The sequence below is a fragment of the Octopus bimaculoides genome, chromosome 3, assembly GCF_046866305.1.
Source record: "Octopus bimaculoides isolate indiv1 chromosome 3, ASM4686630v1, whole genome shotgun sequence".
Lineage (NCBI taxonomy): Eukaryota > Metazoa > Mollusca > Cephalopoda > Octopoda > Octopodidae > Octopus > Octopus bimaculoides.
In genome coordinates this window covers 151,965,807-151,975,806 of record NC_142930.1, presented here as the reverse complement: position 1 = coordinate 151,975,806, position 10,000 = coordinate 151,965,807, and the positions used below count along the sequence as shown (strand labels likewise).

General features: G+C 40.3%; 1 protein-coding gene across 2 annotated transcripts in view; it reads right to left on the bottom strand.

Annotated features, from left to right (window-relative positions):
- The window catches only part of LOC106874994 (V-type proton ATPase subunit H), a 94,849-nt gene that overhangs the window by 57,637 nt on the left and 27,212 nt on the right, over positions 1-10,000 (bottom strand). Inside the window, exon 1 of one of the 2 annotated variants that reach the window (XM_089349790.1) lies at positions 7,229-7,380. The exons of the other annotated variant lie outside the window; for it this stretch is intronic. The gene's annotated coding sequence lies outside the window, so the exon portion shown is untranslated. Of the gene's footprint in view, positions 1-7,228; positions 7,381-10,000 lie in introns of those variants that run through there. 2 annotated transcript variants of the gene reach the window in all.

Here is a 10,000-nt window from a genome sequence, read left to right as displayed (position 1 = left end):
TCACTGTTCCAAAAACGGAATTATTTCACGTTCACAAAGTTTCTAAATTTTTATGGCGTCCTTCTCGAGCCATGGCTAATTCATAAGGGCCGGTCTCTCGATTTCATTGGCGCACATGTTACCCATCTGGATTGGACGCCGGTCCGTCGCAGGTGAGCTGCTAGATGCAGGAGGAAAGAGTGAGAGAAAGTTGTGGCGAAAGAGTCAGCAGAAGTTCGCCATTACCTTCTGTCGGAGACGCGTGGAGCTTAGGTGTTTCGCTCATAAACACACACATCACCTGGTCTAAGATTCAAGGATCCTTCATTAGAATTTCAACATCAACAATAAGGCATGTGTGTATGTATGTATGTATGTATGTATGTGTGTATGTATGTATGTATGTATTTATGTATTTACGTATTTATGTATGCATGTATTTGCATATCTAGATATACTCATATATAATTAAATGATAAACTTCTGGAAAGTTTTACATACTTTTACAGTTCCAGTGATGGATTGGATCTGTAGTCTTCGAATTAGTTTTCACTGTCTAGTTGTGTGAAACCTAAATTCTCAAGATTGATATTTAGGCAGTGTTTTGCATATCGCCTGGTCTGAGATTGGAACCCGCGAACCCTTGATCGCGAGTCCACTGCTCTAACCACTAGGCCGTATGCCTCCACAATACACACACACACACACACACACACACATATATATGTACGTGTGTGTATGTATATATACGCACACAAACACACAAATCTATCTACCTATCTACTATATACAGTTTACAATACGTATGTATGTATATATTATATATATATATATATATATGTGTGTGTGTGTGTGTGTGTGTGTGTGTATAAAGAGAGAGAGAGAGAGGGAGAGAGGGGTAGGTATGATTCACTGTCTAATTATCCACGCGGGCTTTTTATTTTGTCTTTATTTTAGTCTCATTTTTAATTTTTATCTCAATGAACTACTACTACTACTACTACTACTACTACTACTACTACTACTACTACTACTACTACTACTACTACTACTAGTTCCATTTTCTGAGCCTACATACATACATACATACATACATACATACATACATACAAAAATACCCTGTTGTTGATGTTGAAATTCCAATGAAGGAGCCCTGGATCTAGGTTAGAAACCGGCTCTTTCTCTGTTGGCAAGAAATCTTGAAATAAAACTGAATAATGGACGTACATACATATATACATACATACAAACGAACAAACACACTCACACACACACACACACACACAAGCACGCACGCACAAATCGAAGCCCTAAGCCCGTGGTTCCTAACTTGTGGTCCACAGAGGTAGTATTGGCGGGCCATGAACATGTTAAGCTGACAGACTTTTCAATATTCTGGGATCTGTGAGAAAACTCATTTAAAGTAAAGGGTTCCTTGGTAGTGAAATAGTTCGGAACGACTGCTCTAAGCAGTAGTGTGTATGAATATAAATTTGTTACCAGTTTAAATATGTTTGAGGCATATTCTAACTCGTAAGAAAATCATTCACTGTATTTTGTCAGGGAAAAAATCCTCGCTATTGATAAATAGGTGTAAACACAGCAAGTCAGTTTGAAGCACTCCTTAACCAGACTGTTGGATGCATGCATTTCGGAGTAGTTATCTCCTCTTCAGCATCAAATGCAATATATAAATTGCTATTTTTCTTTTATTTGTTTTCAGCCATTATTCAAGGCTGTGTTGGGGTATCGTTTTCAAGGATTTAGTAAATAATCTCGACAGTGACATTTATGTTAAAGCTAGGTGCTTAATTTATCGTTTGCTGCTTGTTGAATAATTTGTTTACGGGATATAAACTAAGAGCACTGTTTTTAAGTGGTGTCAGTGTGAACCATACTTAAAAACGTACATTAACGCACTCACATTTACACACATATACATGCATGCATACATACATACGTACATACATACACACTCATACACCTACACAAGCACATACAAACACACGCACGCGAGCACACATACACACACACGTACATACGTACACAATGGGTTTTCGCAAAGTTTTCCTCCACTAAATTTCATTTAGAAAGCATCATGCAGCCAAAGGTCACAGAAGAAGACACTTGCTCAAGATAGTACGTAATAAGATCGAGCTCGATAGCCTGCGATTGCGAAGCAAACTTCTTAACTACATCACAAGCACACACATTTAAACATTTTTCTGAAGAGTGCTTTTAATGGCCGAAACAAGTCAATTTCCATTTTATAAGAAAAGCTGGTATTTAACACTGCGTTATATATATATGTTGTTTAAATGTTGTCACAACAGAAATATGACCATTCTGCTGAAATGAAATTTTCAGTAAATTTTCTGTATCCTTGTGCAGCTGAAGATTGCTCTGCATTTTACATTTAATGTAATGCTCGCATTACTTAAATAAATGGAATTGCACGAAACGTGCGTACTGCAATAACCTTGAAAAATCCGTGTTGCTTTTTTTGATATATATATATATATATATATATATATATATATATATATATGTGTGTGTGTGTGTGTGTGTGTATGTATATATGTATGTTTGTATGTAAATATATATATATATATATGTATGTATGTATGTATGTATGTATGTGTGTGTATACATAAGCAATTATTTTGTTTTTCATAGTTTAATGCTATATTTTTGTGTTTCGTTTATCCCATTAAAAATTTAAAAAAACGTAAAAATAAAATGCAGTGTTTGCTAGGTTAATATGTCCTCTAGTATTTTTATTATTCCCCTGCAAAAATGTATGAATAGTAATGAAACTATTGACTTTTACTAATTAATTTTTATATTATAACTCATAGAACCCCCCCCCCCCCCAAACTGTCATTTGTTTCTGTTTACCAAAGAATTATGAATATTTATGATACATATGATCGACTTAGTAACGTGCACAGAAGAAAGCCTAAAAACATTTAGTTTTTTCGGCTGTAAATAACAGCTAAATCTCCTTCAAACCACACTTATCATTGTTGTTGATGCTGCTGTTTTCTTCTTCTTCTTCTTCTTCTTCTTCTTCTTCTTCTTCTTCTTCTTCTTCTTCTTCTTCTTCTTCTTCTTCTTATTATTATTATTATTATTATTATTATTATTATTATTATTACATGATGAAAACTCACAGCTTATTTTGCTGTGTATGATGGAAAGTGTCAGCTTTCCACAGTCAGCAGACTATGGTGTCACTTGTTTACTGGTCATGCTTCAATAACCTTGCGAAGAATTCTTACAGCTTCAAGTAATGCTGATTTCTGTAGGTGTTCTGCCTTCACACTTGCACCAATCTATTTTCAGCCATGTTGGTAGCTGAGTGCTGATACTTCCAAGTGTGCCAATTATTATTGGTGTCATGTCTACTCTCCTCATTGACCACAACATTCGTATTTTCCGCTTCAAATCGTCATAGTTGTGGGGACTGAACCCGGAAACATGTGGACAGAATGCAAACTTCTTACCGCACAACCACCATAACTACGACTTTCACTCACAATAAAAATGTCTGGTGCGGTCTATGGCTATAATATAAATCAATTGCTCAAGGTGCCATACAATGCAATCGAACCTGGGACCTCATTGCTACAAGGTAAACGTCTCACCCATTTAACCATGGTGCGTTCACAAAAGACTCAGAATAAGTATTTTAGTTGTACGGTTGTTGATATGAAACTGCTGTTTATTTTGTTCTGTCCGCTCGAAGGAGTGGTTATGATAGACTCTTTGTTGCAATTAACCTTCATATGTAAGAACCCAACCTATTTATTCCTTTTGTTCTTAAAATGATGTTTCCGTTTCCGATTATAGATAGTCGTTATATGTCTAGTGTGAGATTGGGAATCATCAGAAAGTCCACAAACGCTAGATTCAACAAATTTTTATGAACTATCATTGATAAGAAACTATCTCTCACTTCGGAATGAGACAACTGGGTTCAGCTGCTTGGGCGCTGATTATTTGGTACGGCTGACTGGACATTCAACATGTTTTGGCAACAGTACATTTTGACACCGGAGGCAAACATGTGCAGACGCATATATACAGACATAGACACACGTACGCGCACGTAGGAATATATACTGATAGAAAGAGAGAGAGAGACAGAGAGAGAGGGAAAGAGAGAAAGAAAGAGAGAGAGGAAGGAAAGGGAAAGAGAGGAAGAGAGAGAAGGAGAGAATGATATTAAAATTTATTGAAAACAATTGACACAAGCACTTTCTCTCTCCTATACACATAAAAAGCAATATGCACGCACATAAACAGAGAGGGAGAGAGGAGAGAGAGAGAGACTGCGTATTTTGTGTACGCGTGAAAGAGAGAGAGAGAGAAGGAGAGATAAAGGAGAAATAGTGTATTATGTGTGTGTGCGCGCGAGAAAGAGTGAGTGTGAGAGGGAGAGAGAGAGAGAACGAGAAAGAGACAGAAGAATGGAGCGAATGAGAAAAGTATTAAAATAGGAGAAACACTAAAACATCTGATATGAAATAAGTTAGCATGGAATCAGTGACGCTACGTAAGCGACGCCAAAACGGCTATGCCATAGCGTCTCCCATCCGTCGACCGTGACCGAAACAACGCGGCAACTGAAATCTAGGTTTTCTGTTTAAAGACGGAAAAGTTTACAGTGCAGAACAACTTACGTGTTAGAACCTTCATAAGTTAGTAGTGTGATCGATATTTGAACTTCACTTACCGACAGCCAGCTGTGACATATATGCGTTTTAAATCGCATGCGAAAAAAAAAAAAAAGAAGAACAAACACATAAAAACAACGATCAGGAGGAATTTCAACCATGTTTCGTGGTCTGCTACCACAACAGCTCCTTTATAGGATCCAGTTAGCTGAAGACATCATCAGGAGGAACCACGTCCGGTTTCGGCCCCTACTCCTCTACCGTTTTGACGTGGCGGGGCCACCCCCTTTCGGAGGTGTCTTCAGCTCTGGTGTTGGGTGCATGTCTTCTTTCACTGTTTGTGACTGTTCTAAATTTTTCATTCTTTTTTTTCTTCCGGGAACTGATTGAACACAAGCAAAGCTTGGTTCTGGGTTCGATTCCACAGCGCGGCACCATAGTAAAATGTCTTCTTCCCCCATAACTTTGTGTTAATAATTTTTGAGTGGATTAACGACTGACGGAAACCGTGAAGCGCACACACATGTACACATACATACACACATACAAGCATACACATACACACACATACATACAAACACACACACATACACATTTATATACACAGTATAAGGAACTCTCTACATTTAGGTATATAAATGGCGATCTTTCGATACCAATCCTCCTTTTTGCTTCAGCGTTTGTTTACATCAATTCGGCAATTTCCGTAATGAAAGAGGGAAAGGACGTTAGTCAGCGACAGCTTTGATCTGTTAGGTAGCAGACAGCAGGGACCCCCTCTCTTAAGAACACATGCTAGTTATCTCTCGCTTAGAAACCACCCTCGTAGATTAAAGTAGCGTACGTACGTCATCTGTTTCATCTGAACAATGCCTTTACGCTCCTTTTCCTCTCCACCACAACACTCCTCCTCCTCTGCCTCTTCCCCCCTCTCTCTCTCTCACTCTGGGCGGCACGCTGGCAGAAACGTTAGCACGCCGGGCGAAATGCTTAGCGGTATTTCGTCTGCCACTGCGTTCTGAGTTCAAATTCCGCCGAGGTCGACTTTGCCTTTCATCCTTTCGGGGTCGATAAATTAAGTACCAGTTACGTACTGGGTCGATATAATCGACTTAATCCATTTGTCTGTCCTTGTTTGTCCCCTCTGTGTGTAGCCCCTTGTGGGCAGTGTGGTGTGTGCGTACGAGTAGATGTAATCGCCTTACCTCGGTTTTCCTTTCCTCGACTGCGAGTCCGTCTTGCGGTATCCGATCCTTGAAGCTTGCCCCGACACAAAGTATACCAGGAATAGCAGCTGCTTCTCCCAAACCTTCCCAAACCTAGACCGTTGCTTAACACGTCTTGTCCTGACCGCAGCCCCGTTCGAAAAGGGCACGAATCCCGATCGAGGCTCCCTCTGCCCTTTTTCCCCTTCCGGTCAACTCGCCCTTCCGGTCAACTCGCCCTTCCGGTCAGCCTCCCCAGACACTGACGTCATACCACACGCCACCCTGATCTTAAAGATCACGTTCAGCCTTACTCCAATTCGAAGTCCGCCATCCAACCAGGCGGGCGCCTTACACGTCGAGATCTTCTCAAGCTAGGTGGCTCGTTTCCATCGCACTCTTCATCCGACGAAGTGGCTATCCTGCGCAGATCCAGCACGTGACGCGGCATTCCATCCACAGATACATTGTTTCTGGAATTGACCGCTGTCACTGTTCCCCCGCCCCATTGTGATGTGCAGCGTGCCTTCGGCGGCTTGACCCAAATTTCCTCCCCTACTTTCACGCCGGCGGGTCCCTTCTCTTCCTCGCAGAACTCCGGCGTCTTACAGGGATGCCTCCATTCATATTTGAACACCGCTCTGTGCGCCACAGACTCTTCCGCTTGTCCGGATCGGGGAGACATATTGTACCAGTAGACCGCTTCCAGGGGCGAAATGTGCCCCCTTTCAGCCATGGCCTTGATCGTCCGATGGTGCCTCTCAACGATTCCGTTGCCACTCAGTCTATACGCCGCTCTAAATAATCGTCGCACCTTCCACCGGTCAAGCATCTCTCCCAACGCTTCCGAACGAAACGCCGCCCCGTTGTCCATTAGAAGTTCTTCCACAGGACCCCTCTCCAAGAATATCCCGTTCAGAATGCGGGCAATCTCATCGGCAATGCCTGTCCTCAGCTCCCTCCAAATGACCAGCCGGCCCGGCCCGCAGTCGACCTTGCTGAGATACATTTCCTGACGGTAGTGCGTCACATCCACAGCCAGTCTCCTCCAGTTGCACTCTACTGAGAGGTTCCCCTGCTCATGCCCACCCGGGGCGGGGTCAATGGACTGGCATCTGTCACATTTCGCGACCACTTTCTTAACGAAATAGGTATTTCGTCTGCCGTTACGTTATGAGTTCAAATTCTGCCGAGGTCGACTTAGCTTTTCATCCTTTAGGGGTCGATTTAATAAGTACCAGTTACGCACTGGGGTCGATGTAATTGACTTAACCCCTTTGTCTGTCCTTGTTTGTCCCCTCTTATGTTTAGCGGCCTGTGGGCAATATATACATATTAGAACAAATGGATAGACAGGAAAATTACCTATCGCTAATCTTCATTTAGGCAGCTACCATGTTCCTGCATTTAGAATTACATTCAAACTTGGAATTAACGCGCAAGTTCGACCTGAGCACTAATTGTATGCTTCTTTTATCTTACATCATCTGACAAAATTGTATTACCTACAATTATATACACAAACATACATACATACATATATATATATATATATATATATATATATATATATATATATATATATATATATATATATATATATATATGTATGCATATATGTATTTATATGTGTCTGTCTGTGCGCGTGTGTGTATGTGCTCGCGCAGGCGTGTGAAGACGAAACAAAAGTACCAACTGCTTATTCCACAACGTATTGAAATAGTTCAAATGTGTTACAGTGATCAAAACAAAACGACCACCATTTTACATATTTCTGAGAGCTTACGGAATTAAACCAACAAATACAAATTACATGCCTTTCTGTTTGAACAAAAGGGCCTATAAATATACACACACCATTAATGGTCCTGTATGGAATGAAATCAGGCTTCAATAGAGTATTAGTAATTATTGTACGAAAATAAAAATGATAATACTAATACAATTTTGATTCCCACAAATATCTGTTCATTTATAATACTAATTGCTTCGTTTGGGTTCAATAACTTTTAACATTCTCCGGGAATGTTTTTTTCTTACTGTTTGTCTGTCACAAGCTTGAAATTGTTACATGTTAATGTGAGTGTGTGCGTATGTAAGTGTGGTCGTGTTAGTGTGTTTCATTTATCTATCTATCTATCTATCTATCTATCTATCTATCTATCTATCTATCTATCTATCTATCTCGATGCCTTTTCGTCGTTATCCCCATTTTAATTTTTTACTTTATTTTCGTCCCCATCGAAAAGAAAAACTCTACATTTGTATTTTGTCCCCTCTATGTTGAGCCCTGTGTGGCTAATAAAGAAACATATCTATCTATCTATCTATCTATCTATCTATCTATCTATCTATCTATCTATCTATCTATCTATCTATCTATCTATCTATCTATCTATTTGTCTACAGTTCAACATGTGCAACCGTTAATTCAGACACGTTTTTCTCTCTTTCCAAATTTCCTTCGCTCAGTCTGTTTTCTCTCGTTGTTGCTTTCTGTAGAAAAGCGTAGGCTCGAAATGTCAAAGACTTTTTCCAATTTTCCCGAGCATCAAACAATACGTTGTTTGTTGTTCCTTCGCCTGTCTGTCTTATGTTGTTTGTTTAGACACACACACACACACATGGTGGCTGTCTACTCCTTATGCAAAGTCTGACTACCTCCTGTACTTACACCTTAGATCCATCATGGCATCTGATGTGGCTTTTTAAACCAGGGAATGTATTGAAAAGACATCCTCATAGATTGCATATCTGATTTAGACCACCAAAAGCTGCAGTTATGTTCTGATCTTCGTGGATTTCTTTTGAGGCCCCCGTTAGATTTGCAGACCTTATGGCATACACGGCATTGAAAGGTGCGCACAGATATATAGGCAGAGTAGTCGGTGGATGTTTGTTTTTCATGGTTCTATAAATGAGATTTGAGTCCAACAAAAGAAAGGCATGGTCTGTCACAGACTGTGCACACAAAAAGGTCGCTGAGATTCACCTTCTCGATCACAATATTCTTCTTTAAATCTCTCATTAGTCTTTTATATGTCATCCTGGTCTTCTCAGAAAATCTCACTTCACTCCACACTTTTGTTCGCTATCCAGCTCGATCCGAAGCAAGGGTTTCTATGGCCTTTGGATCCATTCCAAAAGACTTCATGGTAGTCCTTATGCCGTCCTTAAACCTATCTATCTATCTATCTATCTATCTATCTATCTATCTATCTATCTATCTATCTATCTATCTATCTATCTATCTAACTTCCAGAGATCCCTGGCCTGGCAGTGTTACCGAGAGGCGCTACCCGTTCGGGATAAGCTCTATAGACACGGCTCGCGAAATGCGGGGCCGACCTGTCCGAGATGCGGTCAGAGCGATGAAACCGTTCTGCACGCACTCGTGCAGTGTCCAACCATTTCGGAGCTGTGGGCTTATGTCGAACGACTGCTGTCACGTGTGGGACGAGTCGGTTTATCAACCGAGTCTATCGACAATATCGTCACGCCTCCTTCCTTTAAACGGGAAGGAAGAGCTGTATTTATCGTACTTGTGGCTATGGCCAAAGAATGCATCTGGTGGACGCGTCTGAAAGGATTAGAGACAAATACTTTCCTCTCTGGTCAATCTCTCATCAACTTTTTCAAGTATCACTTGAAAAGGAAGGTGAGAGTAGAGAGGCAAGTGTTGTCTCGCAAATGTTTCGAAAAAAGATGGATACATGTAGCAAGAATGGCACGTATAAATGACGAGGCCACCTTGACCATGATTCTATAAAACGTTTTAAAATTTTGTAAACAGAGAGTTACTTACGTTTCTTGCATAAATAAAAGAAATTTTATTTAACAAACTGTGACACTAAGGACCGAGGTTACCGTGGTCTTTTCGTAGGTTTTTCTTTCCACGGATAACCTCCCCATTTATTGGGAATTTTCTGTATCATTTCATATATTTTGTAAATACCCCAAACGTTTTGCGATGTATTTTGTTTTCATCGTTGTCCCCACTTTTGTTTCTTTTTCTGCTTTGTTTTCGCCCCCCTCGAAAAGAAAAACTCTACATTTGTATTTTGTCCCCTCTGTGTTGAGCCCTGTGTGGCTAATAAAGAAACCTATCTATCTATCTATCTATCTATCTATCTATCT